Source organism: Rhipicephalus sanguineus, chromosome 6 (genome assembly GCF_013339695.2).
Source record: "Rhipicephalus sanguineus isolate Rsan-2018 chromosome 6, BIME_Rsan_1.4, whole genome shotgun sequence".
Taxonomy (NCBI): Eukaryota; Metazoa; Arthropoda; class Arachnida; order Ixodida; family Ixodidae; genus Rhipicephalus; species Rhipicephalus sanguineus.
In genome coordinates, this window is record NC_051181.1 from 98,992,919 (window position 1) to 99,014,756 (window position 21,838).

The following is a 21,838-nucleotide window of genomic DNA, read 5'->3' on the forward strand; positions in this document are numbered from 1 at the left end:
AAGCAGTACGTACGTGTGAGCAAACGCTCGGGTCAGCCGGAGCCTCTGCATACACGAACTAAGCGTCACGGCTCCTCCACCATTCCAGCCGCAGTGCGCGAGTTCCTCACTCTTCCCATGAGTGTTCGCGCACCTCCCCCACACACCAGCGAAGACTCCAAACATCTCTGCTCTCTGTACAGTCGCCATTTGTCCAGCGACTCGTGATTACCTTACCCTCCGCCCCCGCCCCCACCCCTTAATTTTGTTTTTTTTATTTTATTTTTTTTCTTTCTTGCCTTCCAGTGACAGGCTAGCAGACACACGTGCGTAAGGGTCTTCCTTTCTGTCTAGCCCGCACATCACTGGAGGGCTCACATTGTTGTGCAAATAAAATTATTATTATATTATTTATCTTCCCAGGAACGACGAGAACAGACATTTGGTAATTCTAATGGGAAAGCATCAGAAAATGTGGCATCAGCTGCGTTGACCCGACGAATCGAAGAATAAAAATCAGGATCCCAGCAGGAATCAAACCCAGGGCCGTGGCAATCAAGTATTCTACCACTAGTCCTGTCCCTTGTTACGTTTCTCGTTTGTGCTTCACTCAGCGCATCTACATTGCTATACCACAGAGCCATGCCAGGTCTTAAACTGCTTTAAAAAAAAAGGCCGTATGGTCAAGAATCATGTCGGTGCAACGTCAGTTGTGGTTGCAATGCTGGCTATCTAATTTTATAACAAGGTAATAAACATTACTTATGTACTTCTATAATACAGACGCCATGTCGGCTTGTCAACTGCGGTTCCAGTGTTGGCTCCGCTTTAATATCAGTCAAATGAACACTACATATGTACACCCATGACTGAACACGCTGTATTCTAGCACTGCTCAACCCCAGAGCAATACCCTAACGAACGCTACGTATGATATTCACAACATCACATGTGAAATAGGAATTCCATCGTAGCGTGTATTTCGTTTCAATAAAAATGACATCTGCGCTCTAACTTGAGTGCTGACGTTGCGTCAAACCATAAGTTACCTTTAAATGTCAGTGTAGTCGGTGTGCTTGGTGAGCACACTATGTGCACAGAACTACTCCATTTACCAAAACACGTCGATCCACCTTGTAACGCTTGACTCAAAGCAGAAAAAAAGTAGCACAGACAGCTACTCGCTGACTGCTTCGCATGAAACCGATCCCCACAGTGCGTGCGATCTGACGATTTTTTTCCTTTTGGTTTTCATGATGGTAATAAAGGTGTGTATTGCCGATAGCGTCATGTGCCTATGTTGCCTCAATGTGCGACCCACGCTACGCAACATTAGCAATGCAGATAGGATCGGACTGAAAGCGCCATGCGACAAACCCCCCTGCAAGGGAAAGCTAGCTTCGGTGGCTCCGGCGCATACTCGTAACAATCATGACCGCACAGCAGAGGGGTTCGAGCCTTTCGACATCACCCACGTGTGGTAATAAGAGAGCCACTATAACCCAACGACGGTGCATTGAAACCAAAACTAACGACAGAACATATTCCCCCCCCCCCCTTAAAACTTGCAGTTGGTTAGTAATAATATTTGGAGTTTTAAGAAAGGGAAAATAGACAACCACCCATTTGTAGCACGAAGCCTACATGCAAATCCAAACGGATTTCTCAGAAATAAAGCCTCTTAGACGCCGAAAAATTCGTCCTGGTCCGGGGTTCGAACCCGGGACCAACGCCTTTCTGGGGCGGTCACTCTACCAATTGAGCTAACCAGGCAGCTAGCAATTGGCAGCGCGAGGGCGAATTCATCGACAACTCGAAGCAACTGGACACATATTGAAAATCAGTTCTGCAGAATCCCACAAGGTGGCGGAAGGGTTAAGAAAAGGAAAATAGACAACCACCCATTTGTAGCACGAAGCCACAAGGAAATCCAAACGGATTTCCAACGGATTTTCTTGCGGCTTCGTGCTACAAATGGGTGGTTGTCTATTTTCCCTTTCTTAACACTTCCGCCAGCTTGCAGGATTCCGCAGAACTGATTTTCAATATACCTCGAGTTTTACGTGACAAAACCACGATATGGTTATCATACCTGCCAAGTTTGGAGAAACGGAATCCGGGAGATCTACTCAACGGGGGGGGGGGGGGGGGGGGGGGGGGAGGATAGCAATTATATGGACACTGTTAGCGGGATTTTGCAGTCGCCGCTGATTCTACAGAGTCAAACCAATAACATGCTTACGCATCGTCTGTTTCACGTGCGAGTAAAAGTACTGTGGAAGCTACAGAGCCGAAGTGCCCGCATGCGCGCGCGCCAAGTAGTAGTACCTATATTTTCTAGAGCTGTGCGAATAGCAAAATTTTGGGTGCGAAGCGAATTCGAATATTTAAGTGTGAGTGCAAATCGAATCGAATATTTTTCGAATATTTCTCGAATATTTCTAGAATATTTTTCTAATACTTCGAAGCGAAATTGCAGGAAAAAAACTTAAGAGGATTCCTAAGCATACTCTTATGAGATAGCAACGTGAAAGTGTTTTTTTTCGCTAGGTTGATGAAGCACTGGCGGGGTGGTGTTTCATAGTTGTCTTATCAAGAATGAGGCAATGTAGAGGCCGAATTGTATTTACGTACATGATTTGATGCAACCAAAGTGTTGCCAACAACACTTTACACGTGATAGGCAAAGATGGGTGTGCTCAGATAAGGACAGAACAAGGGGGGTCCCGACTATTTTTTGTTTTGCACGAAATTTTTATATGAGCTGGGCAAATGTCTCTATAGAAAGGAATGAACCTTCGTTTTGCGGAAATTATCACGGATTTCTAGGAAAAAATTCGAGTTTCACAACAGGTGGAAAAAGGCAATTCTGCAAGTTTCAGATTTCACAACTTGGAGGCCTATCACTAAAACCTTAACGCATTGTGGACATCGGTGCTAATTGTTCGTAAATTTCAGCATAGTACTATCGGCCTACGGAAATTTAAATTTGTGTGACTGACAGTACATTTTTGAAAAATTGCCAAACTTTGATTTTTGAGCGGCTGCCTCTGGCTGACCCCAAATTCAAGGGTCTTTTTCGCAGTTTTCGCTAAAGCGCTGAAGCTGAAAATATTTCTCACAAGTCTACGAAGGTTTCTCGCTAATTAAGCGAAAAGTTATGCGACTACATTGCATATTATTCGTTATAAAATCCCAAAAATGCCATAACTCCAAAACTAGCGAAAATTGCAACATTTTAGGGTCGTTTTAAAAAAATAATCACCGATTTTATGAAAATGATGAACTATACCCGGCCATGACTGCTAAATAATGTGCTGCAAAAATATGTTGCATTATTTTGTTTAAGTGAGAAACTTGAGCTTATTTATTACCCATGTATGGTCTTAACATCAATGTGTGGCGTTCTTATAATAAAATAAATTTAATAGACATATTTAGTTCGTAGCTCGCTTTTTTGGTTTTAATAATGACGATTGACCCAGCTTGTGTCTTTTTGACCGTTTTGAGTCACAGAAAAGCTGAGCTTAAATTTTCAGAGCTCCTCTGTGTATCTCTACCAGCACATTGAGGCAGCCGGCACCCGAGAACGCGTACAAATGAAAGCTCGTGGTGTAGAGTGCAAATCTTTCTGCACGTCAACCATTTTAGTTTCACATCATACCACGTATCTAACGCAAAAGAGATTTAACTAGTATTTCCCTAACAGTACGGGAAAATGTTATTGTTGCGTTAGTGTGCCTAGACCCAATTGCTCGCTACTAGGTGGTAGAGAAAGGGGGCCCGAAATGTGAGGTTCGCGTTTGTTTCTTTAAGGAAAATGATTATAACTTGCCCTAAGACTACTTGAGGGCCATATTTCGATGAAAATCCTGCAAAAATATCTTTCTATACTTTATTAATATTAAAAACCTTCGTGTTACCATCTTCAACTGCGTACTTACCCTGATTTTCTTCCATCAAGCAACGAAATTATGGACTAGAGTTGGTTACAATAATGTACAGGTGGCTCGAGCATTACCATTGTATGGGAATATTAAGACCGTTGCAGTCTTAATATTTCGACGAATTTATCATTTGCAGAAACGGGTTGAGATGGTGGGAATGAGGGTGTTATGAATCTACAAGAAGCACACGTTCATGTTGCGCATTATATAGTTTATTCACGTCACCTAAAATGAGTAATATCCATTTGGGCAATCAAATTTTGCACCACTGCAGATTCACAACTCCTTCCACTCTGTGTCTGCGCACCGCGCTACGTACAGGAAATTCCCTTGGTCCGATTTCAGGTGTTTGCACATGTGGGTTGCCTGAATACCTTGAACCCGTCGGGCAAGTTTCCATTCCTCCTCTTCAGTTCTCTGAAGGCTTCCACTTCACTCTTCTTCATATGCAGTAAGAAAATCTTTTTAAGTTTACTGGCTACAATAGTAACGAAATCACTTGCGCACTGAATGACCTCGGTGGCGGGTGAACGCAGGTTTTGTAGTGAGGCTTGGTGTTTCACAAGGCCACCGACGCCGTCGCAGGCATTTTTGCCGTGCCCCGTTGGCGAAAAAAGCCACTTGGTTGTCTGAAGCTGACTGCATTGCAATCGTGCAGTTGGAAGCGGTTTCTTAAAATGGGCAGCTGCTCCATCACTCACAAGTGTTAGTTTCGTGTAAATTGGAGCATAATCTTCAATGTGATCCTTGATTTTTCTCAGGGCCTAGCAAGCATGTGCAGAGTCGTGGCAAACGACATCGCTAATTATTGCGTAGTTCCATGTCGACTTTCTTGTCGATACAACGCAAGTAAAGATGCTAACTTGCGTACTTTGCCAATGGTAAGATTGTACTTCGTCTGGGAGTACGATGGACCAATTTCGGCAAAGTCAAAGTGGAAAACAATGGAACCCTTTTCACAACACTGTTTTTCCTCGTGTATGGCATTTGCTTGCGTGCGCCTGAGGTAGTTATGAGGGATCCATTTCATGGTCACATTTTGAAATTCCTTTAGGAATGCTGGAGGCATCATGGTCTTCTTTATTAGTTCACCTGATTCCCAATTAGTAGCAAATACAATTTCTTCGTCCGGTGCTATGCCAAGAGTTCCCAGGCTGAGACCATTCTTCACAGGACATTGTTCGCACTCGCCTAAGAAGCATTTGGTGCTAGGCTGCGTGCACATGCAGAGCGCCTGCACATCATCAGTCGACATCAAAGACCCCGACGCATTTTTGATCCCAATAAGGCATAGTTTGAAATTTGGCACAAATATTGTGCAAATTCCACACCCCTTGTTCTGCAGCTATCTTCTGGCCTTTAGAATCGCATGCTTTGTTGCCTCTGGAATGAAGCGTTGCACCTCTTTTATTCTTAGGCTCAGATGTATCAAGGGTAGCAGATGGCAGCGCTCTCGAAAAGATGTGCACTTGATGTATGCTGTGTGTAGGTTTTTCTTCCAGCTGGCACAGGCGCAGCAACTGAATTGTGATGGAATGTCTTTAATGCGGTATGCGTGCGAATTCCGCATCGAATGTTTCTTACAGCAGCTCTAGTAATTTCATCTGCCTTGCGCTTTGCGTAGGAGAGTCTCTTCCCTTCTTTACACTCCGAGGAGGCTTTAGTGGCGACACTGCTGATGGGGCACCAACGACCCTGGCCCTTTCGGCCCTGGCGTCCTATAAAAGGACATGAAGAAAAAATTGCTATAAATGTGACATAAATTACTAAAAAATTCTAAAATGTGTCTGTGGTATCCTCAATACACCTGTGCAAACATAGGTAGTAGTTTTCTATCATCATCTCCTCGGAAGTCTGCAATGTCGAAAACAAGATGGCGGAAGGAGAAAAAGACGACAAACGCCGCAACCAAATATTTGATGACATTTTACTGAATAACTATTTTCTCTGTAGCTATCGTAATTTTCTCTGTTCTTTCTAAACTGCTTGACGGCATATTTGGGCCTTCCCTAACATTTCCGCTTAGGCCGCTGCAATGAATAATCTTCACGTCCTAAATATAGGACACCAGGGCTTAGTGGTTGTGAGATCTTTGAATGCACTGCATGATGACCCGAGCCGTAGCGCGTGTGTCTGCTTCCAATTTCTTGTTATTCTCCTCGGGAAATCTGCCTGCATTTCTTTCTAATTTGCAAGGGGGTCCCAACAGCGAGATTGTACATAATTGATCCGAATACGTTTGCTGCAGTGTAATAATGGTGCATGAGAGGGCTTGAAGATAACGAGGATGAAGTGCAGTTCTATCAGCTTACCCATGCAGGAACGGCCAGCATTAATTGCGGCGCACCAAAGGAGGATTCGGCAGCTTATTATGATTTTAGATCTTACAAGGCGTCCAATAATTAGATATTGGCCATTCATGTGCATTGAAGAGCACTGTGTCACGAGTGCAAAAACTTGCTTTTGGACCTTTGAGACGCAGTAGCTTATATATGGTTGCTGGCATGCTAGCTTCACAACAATTTCAGATGTAAACACAGTAAAATAAATAGCCAATATCGAAATTCACATATTTCCCTTCACAACCACTAAGCCCTGGTGTCCTATATTTAGGACATAGCGCTATTTTTCTCATACACTGATGGGATGCTCAGAAAAGATTATTTTCGTGCTCTTGAGGTGATAAAAAAGGAAATATCCACAAGAAAAACAATATCTACCCATTAAAAAAATTCAGGGCTGAAAGGGTTAATTATGCTAATGAGCTTAATTAGTATGATCTACATACTCGAGGCTTCATCTCGACGAGCTTTCACCACAAGTCAATCTAGACCTAATGAGTTCATTAACGTAATTAATGCTAATTAGACTCAGTCATAATTAATATATCGGTATCGCTCGGCATCTCTTGCCGAGCTCGGCATGACTACGCAGACTAGAATCTCAACTCGGCTTAATTAGGGCTAATCAGCCTTCTGGTTGTATTATGCTTGGCTAATTAGTTTTCATCGTGCTCAACTAAACTTAATTACAATTGGCTATGATTAACATGGCTTAACTAGGCACAACTATGCTGAGTGCGCCGGCATAATGATGATTGTGTTTTGTCTACATCGCGAGTAGTACAAAGCGTGGGCATAACTCTGCTGTAAAAAAAATATTATATTATTTACACTGCAGAGCCCCTAAATGCCAATTAGCACACATTCCAAATGTATTCAGCCTCTTCCTATATGCTTTAATTTGATGCATTACTATGTTGTCGACCTATTAATTTATTGACCATATACCGCACTTGGCAACTGCCTACAACGATCACTAATAAACTATAATCGTCATCTTTAATTGCTAGGTTCATAGATTTTCCCCCAAATTATCCCTGATTACTAATTATCGATAACTATCACTAAAATTGAATACCCTATATATATCATGTACATATCCTTCTATACTGAAAGATTTCTATTATAACCTTAAAATTGGTGAATTCATTACAAGTGATTACTTATATGGTCAGGGTGCAAATATGCATAATGTTGCTGGAGTAAATCTCACTCAGTGTGAATTCTTTGGGGGTCATTGTCAACTCTGTTAATTTTTCATAGTAAGTTAGCTAAAGGACCCCTAATCACTAATTAGCAACCTAAGATTCTTATATCTTTGATCCTCTTCGTCTCCACTTCCATGTGATACATTACAACGCCATCCTCGGATTGATTGTTGATTCTTATTGACCCCTTTTCTAATTTACTTCAAGGCGTAAGTATTAATAATGACAGAGTACAATTACCATATCTCTTATACCTTTGATTACTAATTAGCTATAACAGTATCTACTGCTAGTTACTTGCATGCGAGAGCCATCTAATATTAATGGCGTGCGTTGCAATACTATATCTAAATATATATATAATATACATTGTCCTTCTATACTAACCGCTTTCACCATAAGTTTTAAGTAAATTGTTAAATTCATTAGTACCCTTGATTACTACACGCAGTGAAGCAAAATTCGTATCCGTATCAATATATCTTGTCAATTCTTACTTACTTTGAATTACGAGGAGCTATTCTCATTTTTTACCATCTGCTCTAAGTAAACCTAAGACTCTCATTGCTAATTAACAATTTAAGACCTCCACAGTATTCTACCCTCCATATCTTTAGCAGCTTCAAGAAAAACAAGATTATATAAAAACACCGACAATTTCATCTGTTTTAGGACAACCGTAAACACTATGAAGCGTATGCACCCCTATAAGGCGGTTTCGCTGCAATGCATCTTAGACAAAAGTTCCCGTCGAACCTCAGAAACTCGCCGACATCCGCCAAACTTCACAGGTACGAATATTGAATCATCGAGATTGGGTCCTTTCAGTGATTTAAGCAGGTGAGGGCGCATTGTTTTATATAAATTTTTAAATTATCTCCTATGTGAGTTTCACATAGCACATAAAAGTGGCTCTCGAACCCAGGAAGTTAATGGGAATAAAGCAAAACTTCTCGCACTGTGGCATAATGACTCCCATATTATATGGACGAAGTGATTTAAGCGTACATTGAAGCGTTACACTACAATAAATGTTCAAGGTCGGTTCCCATTCAGTGACGGTGCCACTTAGCAGCCAACACAACAGATGGCGCTAGTTGTCGATGTCCCGAATTCCTGGACATGATACTGCAACAGACATTATCAAACGATACGAACAGCCCAGTGATTTAGATATGGACGTTATTACGTTATGGAGACAGAGAGGGCAACCACGAAACTTCGTCCGTATAAACACGCACATTACGTAACGCCCGCCAGCCATCGTCGCGGACCGAGAGGTCATAGGTTCGACTCTCGTCAACGGAACTTTTCCTTATAGTCCTTTTTCTTTGCCATATCACGGCGTTCATTTTGCTGACGTATTTCCGTGACGGAAATAACTCATGAAACTCTTAGTGGACCCCGGCATGAAACACTTTCGTGTTAAATATTTAGACACCTAAGCACCACCAGAAAAAAAACAACGAAGCAGAGGAGCAGAGCATGCTTCGTCCTTTTTCTGGTGGCGCTTAGGCGTCTAAATTTTTTCCTCAACGTTTAATCCGACAGTATGCACTCTGAAAGCGGCTTAGCCTTTTTTGACCGAACATGGCCCGGGTTAAGTTTTGGAGATATGTTAATGCATTAATGAAAGCTCACCAATTGACTCAGTCTAAGGGGGGCCCTACCGTTGAGAGTTTTAGTGAATAATGTTTAGAGATGATAACGGCATTTTGCCGATCACTCAATCACCATTAAACAGGTCACGTATGACTGACGTCGAAATTTCTGAACAGGGTGTCCTTAACATTTTGCTCATTTTGAACGTAAAGAAAAGCCCTGGCCCCGATGGCACCCCTAATGAGTTCCTATACCGATACGCTGAATGGAATTCGAAATACCTCGCATTAAGTTTTAGGTCTTCACTTCTCTGCGGTTTCTTACCCAAGCAGTGGAAGAAAGCTAAAGTTATTCCCGTTCCTAAAAGCGGCATATCGACAATGTAGCAAACTATCGGCCTGTTTCAATTACTAGCACGTTCAAGGCTGCTTGAACATATAGTTTCGATACATCTATTAAGCTATATAAATGAACACAATTTATTATCCAACTGCCAACATGGTTTTCGACAAGGTTTATCTACAACGTCCCAGCTCATCGAATTAGTCCATGATCTTTCTAAAACAATTAACTCTTGTACACAGATGGGAATGATATTCATGTCCAAAAACTTAATTAGCGCGCAAACACTCGACACATTCACACACACACCCACACACCCAGGCATCAACCACGTACAGCGCTGTGTACACGCCCACACACCGTACAGTGTGTGTGTGTGTGTGTGTGTGTGTGTGTGTGTGTGTGTGTGTGTGTGTGTGTGTGTGTGTGTGTGTGTGTGTGTGTGTGTGTGTGTGTGTGTGTGTGTGTGTGTGTGTGTGTGTGTGTGTGTGTGTGTGTGTGTGTGTGTGTGTGTGTGTGTGTGTGTGTGTGTGTGTGTGTGTGTGTGTGTGTGTGTGTGTGTGTGTGTGTGTGTGTGTGTGTGTTGTGTGTGTGTGTGTGTGTGTGTGTGTGTGTGTGTGTGTGTGTGTGTGTGTGTGTGTGTGTTTGTTGCGTCGAGTGGCTGCGCTCTAATTAAGTTTTTGGAAATGATCTACCAACTAGCCCAACAACAAGTTGTCTTACATGATTTTCATGGACTTTGCGAAAGCTTTTGACAAAGTGTCTTGCGGTAAATTACTAAAATTGATGTTACGTTCCAAAATCCTATCATTATAAACTGGTTTTCATGTTAATTTCACACTCGTGAGCAATATGTTGAAATTGGTGGCACTAAGTATCCAGTTTCAGCTGTAAAGTCGGGAGTACTCCAAGGTAGTGTTCTGGGACCACTTCCGTTCCTCTTATTTATAAATGATCTCCCGAATGAAATAGACGTTTCTATCAGGCTCTTCGCAGACGATTGCATCACACACAAAAAAAATATACACAGTGAATGATCAGATAAAATTGCAAGAAAATTTACAGGAAATAAAGAAATGGTGTGAAGAATTGCAAATGGTGCTAAACCCCCTAAAAACTGTAGTTATGACAGTCTCTAGAAAGAAAAATTAGTTTAAGTATACGTATATATTGTCACTTCTCTCAATAATTATGAACTTCAACGAGTTGGGCAACATAAGTACCTTGGTTTGATTTTTTGAAGTGGCCTTCGCTGGAATCATCACATAGATTATGTATGTGCAAAGGTCAACACGTCTATCTGGTGTCTTAGGCGCCATTTGCCGTTTGCAACACAATAAACAAAATGTTTAGCCTGCTAAACGCTTATTAGACCAATAATAGAATATGTTAAAGTTGTCTGGGATCCTTTCTCTGTTACAAACATCTCGAAAATTGAAAAAATTCAGCGTCTAGCCGTCCGGTTCGTATTCAATAAATATCGGTAGACGGACGCACCATCTTAAGTGTGTGCACTAGCAGAGCTACCCACGATTCAGGCTCTAACTAAATACGAAAGACTTAAATATCTTTACCTGATTATTCATCACCATGTTCACACAAGGTATGCCGACTATATTGATATTCTTCGTAGCGAAATTTTTAGACACCGCCATTCAATCTTCATTCGTACTCCTGCTGTTTACACTGATTGTCATAAGTATAGCTTCTAGCTATCAACGAATGGAATTCTTTGACCGAAGGAGCCGTCTCATGCTCATCCGCAGATTTATTCTTAAAACACATAGCTCGCATTCTCATTTGTAGCTAACAAAGCCTTATTTGTCTGTACGTGATCTAGTGAATTTAATTTTATTATCCGGTTGCGTTTCTTGGTGTACTTCATTTTGTCCCTTTATCTGTAAGTTCTGCTTGTACATGTTAATTTGGTTGTGTTCCTAGAATGACTGTTACGTTTTTATGCATTGTTTTCCACTCCGGTAATAGCCTTGTGTAAGGGCAGGCAGTATTTGTAAGTAAATAAGTAAAATAAATAAATAAATAAATAAATAAATAAATAAATAAATAAATAAATAAAAATATATGACTGAAGAGAAGGATGCACGCATGAAATGAGGTTTTCTTAACGTTTCGGCTAGTGGGCCAGCCATCGTTATATATATATATATATAACGATGGCGCAACTCTCCGCACAACTCTCCGACCAGAGCACAAGGGTAATGATCTCCAAAAAGAGAGTTCACGTGTATCTTTAAAGACAGTCAAATGCTTGGCAAATCAGGATTCGCAAAAAAAGAGTCAAGGGACTCCTTTATTTTTAGAGTGTATACCTGACACTGTGGAAAGGGATGGGGTAGTTTGAAAGTCAGGGGTAATAGAAAGAAAGAGAGAAACATAAAGAGGCAGGTAAGAACGTCATAGTCAGTCACTCTTGTGCGGTATGCCACATCACTATTATAGCCTACAACCACTTAAGCAAGTCTGTTGTCTTCGAAAGTTTTAGAGTGCCCCCATCGCCTTCATTTGCGTATCCAGACACAACAGAATGGAAGGATTCAAGGAGAAAACACCAACGCGTGCACCATCAACTAAAAGGTCGCACTGCGGCGGAAAAGACGGTAGGCTGAAGGTCTGGCATGCGCAGATAAGCTTTGTGTCTACCTTCTTTTCTGCCACATGTGGGCGAAATTTTAGTAGTAGATGGAGTACGCGCTCTGCTTTTTTTTTTTTATTGACATGATGTAAGGAGATGTTGGCGCACAAATAAGGCGCCGGCTACTCCTTAGCTCTTGGAGTACATAGGGTCCATAAAGATAAAGTACATATTGTCCACATTTCTAATCATATACAATATACAACTTAGCGTAACAGTCAAGACATAACAGTCAAAACAACATATTCAACAATCACATACATGTGTACACACGGTGATGTTAAAAAAAAAAGAAACAGCAACTGTTGCATAACATATCCAAGACAAAAATAGTCAACACACATAAGTATACACTCTGCCGTTAATACAAAACAAAGCTTAAATCTGCTAGTAATGGCCAACACACATAAATATACACTCTGTCGTTAATACAAAACAAAGCTTAAATGCGCTAGTAATGGCCAAGGATGCCACTCTCTTCAAGAAAATTTTCAATGCTTTTAAAGCACACTTCTGTAAGCCTCTTGTTGGCCACGGGCCTAGAAGTTTCCTTAAACTTAGTGGTCTGCGGTCTAATGTTTTTAACGATGATTGAAGTCGGCGTCTTGGTACGTCGTGCTGTGGGCATTCTAGAAGGAGGTGATATATGTCTTCATCTACGAATCCACAATCACATTCAGGAGTTTCAGCGCGGCCAATTTTGTGTAAAAAATGCTTGGTGTAGGCAGTTCCTAGCCTTAATCGGTGAATAAGAGTTTCCACACTTCTGTCTAAAGACAACGGAATTTCAAATTCGATAAGTGGATCTACATGATATAAATCGGAGCTTTTAGAATTTTCGTCTTGTCTCCTCTCTTTTGTCTGTGGCGATTAGCACGCCTGGCTTTTTTTTTTTTTTGCGGTGGATTGCTGTCCAAATGCCTCTACTTCCCGTCTTTCTAAATTGTCATGTAATTAATTATTTCTAGTGCTCTACGTTCCAAAACCGCGATAAGATTATGAGGCACAAGGGCTCCGGAAACTTCGACCACCGTTCGTTACCCTGCAACTAAATTTAAGCGCACGGGCCTCTAGCATTTCAGTGCGAACTGCGACCGCCGTGGCGGGGATCGAACACGCGTCTTTCGGGTTACTAGATGTTCGTGCAAACCGCTTGACTCTACAGTACAACGCCCCCACTCACTATAACCACAGTTGCAGAATCAATCCGGATCTGCTCCGCCCTCCCACTTGAGAAGCATTGTCGAGATGCAAGATCGACTCGCGGTTTTATCTTTACGCGCCATACAATGAAATAAGAAGACAAACAAATGCAACCGTGTCGCCTCCCTCGAGCGCTTATCGCAGTTTGATCTCACCAGACGGCCTCGGCTCGCGACGGTCGTCCAGTGGGCAGCGCTTTCAAGACCGTTGCCATATCGGTTATACGAGATAACGAAAGCCCGGAGAGCTTCGGAATAACAACTGTGTATCTCTGGGCGCTGGCTTCTTGAGGGGATATAGACACAGATATGTGGATGAGGTCCGTTATATGCACGGGTGACAAGTTTTCCGTGAAGCGAACTATTTTCAGTTTCCCGGGCAAATATCGGTCACTTACGGATGCATACAATGATTAGCTTGAAGAGGAAAGTGCACTCTACTTATTTTTTTTAATACTTTGTAGAGCTCAGGCAAGGGCAAACAAAACGGCAGCATTGTTTCAGCGGACGATTGACGTGTCGATCTGCAAGTGTTGGAATTCTTTTTTTTTTTTTTCGTGAGCAGCAGGTCTATGTGACTTGATAATATACACTACACCACGCTGTCACAACTCATTTCGTTCATGTGTCAACGCCTGCCCAGTTTTAACAAAATATGTTTGTCCTCACTATTTCCTTCGCTCTTTCTTGCGCGTGATGTACTATCCTAACAATAATTTGCCAGATGTAGTACTTACAGGCACGATAAACTTTATTTCTTATCTATTCGAAAAAACACATCGCATTAAAGTTGCAATCCAGTGCGTGTCGCGCCCGATATCACACGATTGCATCACATCACTTGGACAGTAAGGGATATCGCATTGAGCACTGACACACGTAGCGTAACATAACGGTCCACAATCTGCGTCATTGTCACGACAACACGGCGTCACGGCTCACGGTACGCGTAACCTGAAAAGATCTACTTCAAACGTGCCTTGTCTCGATTGGTCAGCATTACAGAACACCCACCGGACGTGATAATGACCGGCGCGATAACGTTATAATCACTTCGACGAAGACGGCCACTCGCGGCGCGCCTGCATGCCCTCCTCGAGTTTTGCGTACGCGAGCGGCGAGTTCGGCTCGGAGTGCCGAACGAATTAGGACGAGCTCGTGAGAACGAGCTACGCGCTGCGCAGTAGCGGGAAACGCATTCGTGAACCGTTTCGTTATAACGAAGCACTCGCAAAACTGGCAGAAGCTGCATCCAACAGCCGTGGCACGGCATGCATCGTCGAGCTTCCAACCGGCACGCGTTTGCGACGTTGATTGCGAACGTGCTTCGAACGACCCAAACACACGCACGCACGAAAAGGAACGCTGCATTGCAAAGATAACGCAACTCCCGGCCATGGGTAGCCATGCCGATTGCGACACGCAAGCCCGGGCAAAAAAAAAGAGAAAGAAAAAGGAAACCGCTACGTAACTAAAGTAAAACGTGAGAAAAAGAGAGCTGACGGGTGCCGCCATTACCTCCTCTCTGCACGAATCGTTGCTTGAGATGGAACATGGATGCTTCCAGGCGACTGTTGCTGCTGCTATAGATGCGGTGACGGGCGTTGCGCTTCGGCGTGCCTTCTCGTAAGGAACGGATGCGGGTCTCTGCGCGCGCGAACGCGCCAAGGCTTCGGGCGTATACGTGCGCCTTATCAGCACGACCGCGAGCTAGCCTGCAAGCACCCCCCCCGTATCGTGCCTTATCGACTGTCTGCAGATACATCGGCCCAGTGCAATAAACAGCGCCGCGAACGACCCAGATTAGGAGCGCCGGGTGGCCAGCGCACGGCCGCACCGCTCGCTAACTATATACTAATATGCAACGCGTGGATTCACGTGAACGAAACACGCGACACCGGTGTGTGTATGTTTGGAAACAGCGTGAGCGTTGCGTATGCGCGGCTTGTATAGCGTAAGCTTTGAAGCTTACAGCCCGTAACAGCGTTTATCGCAATCCAAGACGGGCAAACGCGAAATACGTTCGAGATAACAACTACCGTATATCGAATACCTGGTTATCTTTATGGAAACGCACGTCGAATCTCTCACACAGGTAAGACAATTCTATTAGATTAATTGCGAATGTTAATTATAATGATTTATAACGTCGTGAAACTACACTGTGGCTTGTCACCCCTTGAAATATCATTATTGTTATATAGTTTTGTTTCGACTCGCATTGTTTTGGACTCAATTGAATCTCACGAATTATTTCTGTAAGGGTGCGAAAAACGATGTAGCGAACGCTTCCGCACTAATTAACATATAATTTCAACGCGCGTTAAAAGCGGCAGTTCCTCATATATATCAAAACGCGGTAGCCGTGGCCGGGAATCCAAACCAATTACTTCATGTTTAGTAACGAAAGAAGGATAATTTTAAGGGCTCGTTTTTCTTTGCTAGACACAACATTAATCTCACATTTAGTATAGTGGGATGCACTAGTGACTGACTCCAACGGCGCTATTTCTGGTACACGCATCAGCTGGATTTCGCCCGCTAGAGAATAAAGTTAAATGAACGAGCTGCGCAGTCTGATGTCAGCTGATTCACAATGTTTCACTTACTAAGGCGAAAAAGCCTCATCAGACGCTAGCCTTGAAAAACGCGGCCTACGGTACGTGTCCTCATCAAAATCCGGGTTGAAGACGGAATCGAATCCATGCAGGTATGATGCGTGACACTCAAGCATTCTACCGCAGAACCACGTCTGTGCTTGAAACCGCTTTGCAAAAAGACCCCATATATAGTCGTCATGTCGAGCAAGGAGTCGCCTTAACAGATGTACTGTTGCGTGGCAGAAGCGTAGAATAAACCCAGGCGTTACACCATGTGAATAACATATCAAGTGCGTGGATGAGGGCTGCAAGACCGTTATAAAGGGCTGAAGGACAATTCACTATCATCATCAGCCACGGCATCAACAGTGCGTGCAGCTACTCAAGTGACCTCTCAAATAAGCTCCGATTATTATTATTAATATTATTATTATTATTATTATTATTATTATTATTATTATTATTATTATTATTATTATTATTATTATTATTATTATTATTATTATTATTATTATATGGCCCCACCTAATGGCTTTCACCTCGTTGTGGCTAATGCATAAGTAAACCTGCAAGCTTTTAACTTAGTAGTTATTAAGTTCGCGTACATGTCGATGCAAAAATTTGAGCTAAGCTTTAATGAAATTCGCAACGCTGACCAGAACACCTCAGGACCCAGCTGCCTGCGCCAGAGCCGCCAGTAGACTGGACGTCGTACAAATTACTTGCTTTTATTTGTGTACTTACATTTACGTGCACGTTAAAGAACGCTAGGTGGTCGAAATTTCCGGAGCCCTCCACTACGGCGTCCCTCATAATCACATCGTTGTTTTGGCACATAAAACCCCTAAAATTATTTCGTTCAATCAGACAGTGTGTAATTGCTACAACAAATGAATATAACGTGATCGGAATCGTCGGGCTATATGCCTGCAACTGTTTGCCATGCAATGGGATCTGCATACCGTCTTGGTGAGTTTCCGTCGCGCTCTCACCGACGCTAAGACGCCGAAGGTTCCTGCACAGCGGGGAGACTGAAAAGGCAAAAGCACGTAGCATATGTGATGACGTACTGTTGCAGTTAATTGCCATAATTCGCCTCATCTCGCAATACAGTGGGGAAGCCAGCCGATACTATACCCAACACAGTGACTTGCCTGCTTTAACAGCGCAAAAATGCAAAGCAGCATACTGCATCAGACGCGTTCACAGTACAGCGAATGTTTGCGAATGATAGATTTCAATGTGTTGCAGGCGTATATGTGTGTGCGAAAATGCCGAACGATCGCTTGCCATAAGGGCACTTTTTGTCGAGTGCTGTTACTTCGATCTTTCCGGCGATTCTTGGCGGCGGAGCCGAGATCGTACAAAAGAAGAAAAAAAAATGAGAAGAAAGAAAGGGAGAAACATGCTGAAGAACATTTCGAGAAAGTGATTTACGCAGTTATGCAAGGTTCGTTGTTGCTTTAACATGTTCCGCTACTCACACGCTCGCTTAGGAGGCAGTTAAGTGCTGAATGCCACACTGCTGACTTAGTGCGAGAGCCCATTAAGCAACAATTCACCATGTATGCAGGTGAAACGCGAAATTATTTAAGTTTCCTTAAACCTTGCAAAAAGTAGCTATCGGGTTAAATTCAGTGTTCGTGTTTAAAAATTAGGATGAAGCGCACCGAAGACGCGGACAGTAGGAGTGGATAGGACATCGCTTATATACTCACAATTGATTCCTTATTAGTCAGAAAAAACAAGTGACAAAGGGGAAATGACTGTGTTAGTGAAGCCACCATTTTGCCGCACGATAAGGAGTCTAGACACGTATAGAGACTGTGATATCTAATAACTGGTATGTAAGGTAGAAAATTGTTGTGGTAATCCTGACACGAATGCTTTTTTGTGGCGCCCTGCTCTGTTACGCATGGGCGAAGTTTCATGTATCTGTTTTATGTCTTTTCTTATTAATAAAGAATCAGTTGTGAGTGTAGGCGCTGTCCTGTTCACTTCCAGTGTCCGCGTCTTCGGTGCGCTTCGTCCTAATTTTTGAACGTCTACCATATAGCCCAACTCGCCATCTTGTTGAAATTTACTGCAAGCATGCAACGACCTTCGGCCGGAGCGTAGCCAGCAAATTTTTTTTCGTGCGTGTGGGGTGGGCGTTAAATTAACTTCATGTATGTTCGTGCGTGTGCGTGTATGTGTCTATAGAGGGTGTTTTTTTAGGCAGTACAGATTTTTTATAAACATTCTATGACAGTCACGCCCCTGTCGTTTTCGCGCACGAACTCAATGTCGACGCGGAAATACTCTTCCGCAACTAAAATGACATTGAAGTGAATTATTAACAAATGCTCGTTAATTATAGTTTTAATTATTGACTAGAAGGCAATCGTTTATATTAAAAAGTTGTATTGCATGACAATTTATGGCATTTTTTTTTTTAGAAATCACAAAAGTTGGGCGTAATTTGAGATATTCATCATCGAATTTTTAAGGGCGATGTCGAAAGTGATCGCGCGCGGCGCGCACGAAACACGACCCCTCTTACGTATGACCGGAACTATCCGTGACAAGGAAGTGACAAAATTTGAATGAATGCGCGTCGTGGCCGTATCTTTACGTGAAAAGCGACAAGCCATCTCCCTTGCGCCAGCAGATCGGCCTACCTTTGTGTGCAGCGTTTGATGCTTGTCTGTTTCTTTCGAGTTGTGCGCAAGAAAACCGAAATTTCAACCTTTTCTTTTTCTGTGAAGCATAGAAATCAGGGGCAGCCACTGCAGCGCTTCTTGCAGACAGGCGAAATAGTTTATTGCTCCTGTTTATCGTTTTAAAGAGAAACACATAAGCACCACACATCGCACGTGTACAATAAGCTGTTTACTAGTGTATTTCAGAATGCTTGCCGATTTTCCTGATCAGATTGTACTTCGGTGAGCCTTGGTTCAAATTTCGTCACTTTCCTGTCACGGGTAGTTCTAGTCCTACGTAACAAAGAGGCCACGTTTCCTGAGCGCCGGACGCAGTCAGTAATTCGATATCGCCCGATTATGAATACCTTGAATTACGTGCAACTTTCGTGATCTCCATAAAAAACTGGTAGGCCATAAATTGGCACGCGCTACAACTTCCTAATATAAACGACTGCACTCAAGTGAATAATTAAAAAGTCAGTTAACAAGTTTTTGTTAACTAGTCGTGCCGATGTCATTTCACGTGCGGCAAAGTATTTCCGCCTCGACATAGAGTGCATGAGCGAGAACGACAGAAGCGTGACTGTCAAAAAATTTTATTCATAAAATCTATATTGTCTGAAAAACACTCTGTATATACACATGCAAAATTGAAAAATGTGGGAGAGGGGGGTGCCGGGGTTTGAAGCCCCTCCCACCCCCCACCCCTCCTTCCCTCCTGGTTACGCCAATGAGCTTCGCCGTTATGCCGACGAATGTTTTAGCTTGTCCGGTATTGGGGTATACGCAACAGAATTTCCGTACTGTCTCCTTGCGCTGGCAGCGACATCTTGCGACGCTTGTGTGTGTGTGTGTGTGTGTGTGTGTGTGTGTGTGTGTGTGTGTGTGTGTGTGTGTGTGTGTGTGTGTGTGTGTGTGTGTGTGTGTGTGTGTGTGTGTGTGTGTGTGTGTGTGTGTGTGTGTGTGTGTGTGTGTGTGTGTGTGTGTGTGTGTGTGCGTGCGTGCGTGTGTGTGTGTGTGTGTGTGTGTGTGTGTGTGTGTGTGTGTGTGTGTGTGTGTGTGTGTGTGTGTGTGTGTGTGTGTGTGTGTGTGTGTGTGTGTGTGTGTGTTGCGCGCTTGCGCGTGCGACAGAAGAAGGGGGGGGGTATCGCTGAGTGTTCTTGACGAAAAAAAAAGGGTTTCACAAGGCAACGTGCTCACGATTACACCTCTGCCGAAATTTTCCACCAGTACAGAGAAGCGAAATACTTAGTAATTGCAGCAATAGCTCGGTACTTGCCTCTGATCACTGCTCGGTCAGGTAGCGCAACCAATCCGAGCGCTCACGTTTACAGCTACAGTAACCCGATCAATACGCAAACGCTCGCAAGTTTTTGGACAAAGCAAATGTCTCTATTAGCTTGCCTATCCGCCGCAGTGTCTGAGCGCATGCCATCTGTTTGCCTCGCTGACTGACACTTAACAGCTAAACGGCCTAATAATCCATGGTACGCACTAAGAGATTTTTTTTTTCGTGGCCAGAACAACGAGAGGTACTTGTTTCTCTTTCAAGCACTTCCGGTCGTGCACTAACTTCCGTTTCACAGAACATTCAGAAAATGTGTTTAAAAAATATAACCGGTACGAAATCTATAGTTCTGGCCCAAGTTAAGAGTAATGTTGGGTATTATGTCATAATACATGTGATGTCATAATACATGGTGTCATAATACATAATGTATTATGTCATAATACATATGATGCCGGATGATAAATTTACTTAAGGGCCAATTAAAGGTCAGGATCATGAACGAAAATTAATTGAATACGGTCACTGAAACAGGAGATGCTTTTCTTGTGAGAAGCTCGGATGGTCGCGCCACCTGGCGGAGCAGATCTCAGCGACGCTCTTCTTTCTACGTGGCTCCCGAGATCCGCTTCGGTAGCACGACGAAACGCAAGGTTACCCCAAGGATTACCCCAAGGCACACGAATGCCGACGTGCTAGTGCCAGTACCACACACCTAACTCAAGGATTGGGGACACCTCCTCATTTTTTTTTAATTATATATTGTCTAGGAGATGTTGGCGCCCTTACGTAGCACCGGATACTCCTTTTCGCAAGTATAGAATTAGTGAAAATCGCAGCCACGAAAAAAGCCACATAAAATAGCACCTAAACAGCTCGTATAAGTCTACCAAACCATAAAAAAATATCACATAAGCATGAATATGTCCATTCAAACACATATAGCGACATCAAAAACGACACAAAATACAGTGACGTCGCATAAACGCTACAGTTCACATAGAATGCAGTCATAACGAACACAGGATATGTTGACAAATAACATTACACATAAATTCCAATCACATAAGAACACTAATATTGAAAGTGCAGTCACAGGGATACGGATAACGTTTACACATAACGCGACACGGTATGCACATGAAATGAGCTTTCTCTGTTTACTAAAATTTATCTCAATAATTTGAAACAATATAACTCTGTTTCAGTGACCTATTTAATGACAAGAGCGCGCGCTTTTTTTTTTATGCATGTGTTGGTTATGGACGTACGAACTTTCTGAGACTGAAGGACCTGCGGTCCAATGCCATAAAATCATGGTATAGTTGTTGTATAAGTTCGTTCTATCGCAGGCATTATAATAAAAGATGAAGAGACATTTCAAAAACATATGTCTATGAAGACGTTGTACCTTTATCCACGTGACCTGCAAGTGCATTCAAAATTTTCTGCTCGTGAAGTATCGGGCAAAAAGCTTTTTGTGCACGTGGTACCAAGGCGGAGGCTGTGAACGAGCGTTTCGAAGGCACTGTATTCACTGTTAAAAATTTTTGAATTTATAGTGAAGAATAAATGTAAAATAAGTTTGAAGATCTTGACTGTCCATCGAACCATGCCGCTCTGCAACCATGGGCAGGCACCTGTCTTATGTACGTGTCATAATTCACCTTCTGGTATAAGTAGGTCCAATGTGTCTTTTTTTCTTTCGTATTGCTTGTTGAGCTGCTTCATCTACTGCAACGTTACCAGGGATATTGCAGTGGCCAGGTATCCACTGGAATAGAATTGCGCGATTCTGCCTAGTTTCCTTTTTAAGTTGTTTTAATAGTTCGTAAGTTAAAGCCGAATTGGTCGAGTTGGTGGCACTATGAAGTGACGATAAAGCTGCTTGCACACATACCACACATAATAATGCACACATAATGGACGTCCAATTTTGTTGCTTATTTTAATGAATTTAAGGTGTCGTAACACAGCGAGTATTGCAAATA

General features: G+C 42.8%; 1 protein-coding gene and 1 non-coding gene across 2 annotated transcripts in view; both read right to left on the minus strand.

Annotated features, from left to right (window-relative positions):
• Window positions 1-21,838, minus strand: part of LOC119396010 (GATA-binding factor C-like) — a 79,059-nt gene that overhangs the window by 30,760 nt on the left and 26,461 nt on the right.
• Trnas-aga (transfer RNA serine (anticodon AGA)) lies at window positions 1,678-1,752 on the minus strand. Its single transcript has one exon. It is a non-coding gene; the product is annotated as a tRNA-Ser (tRNA).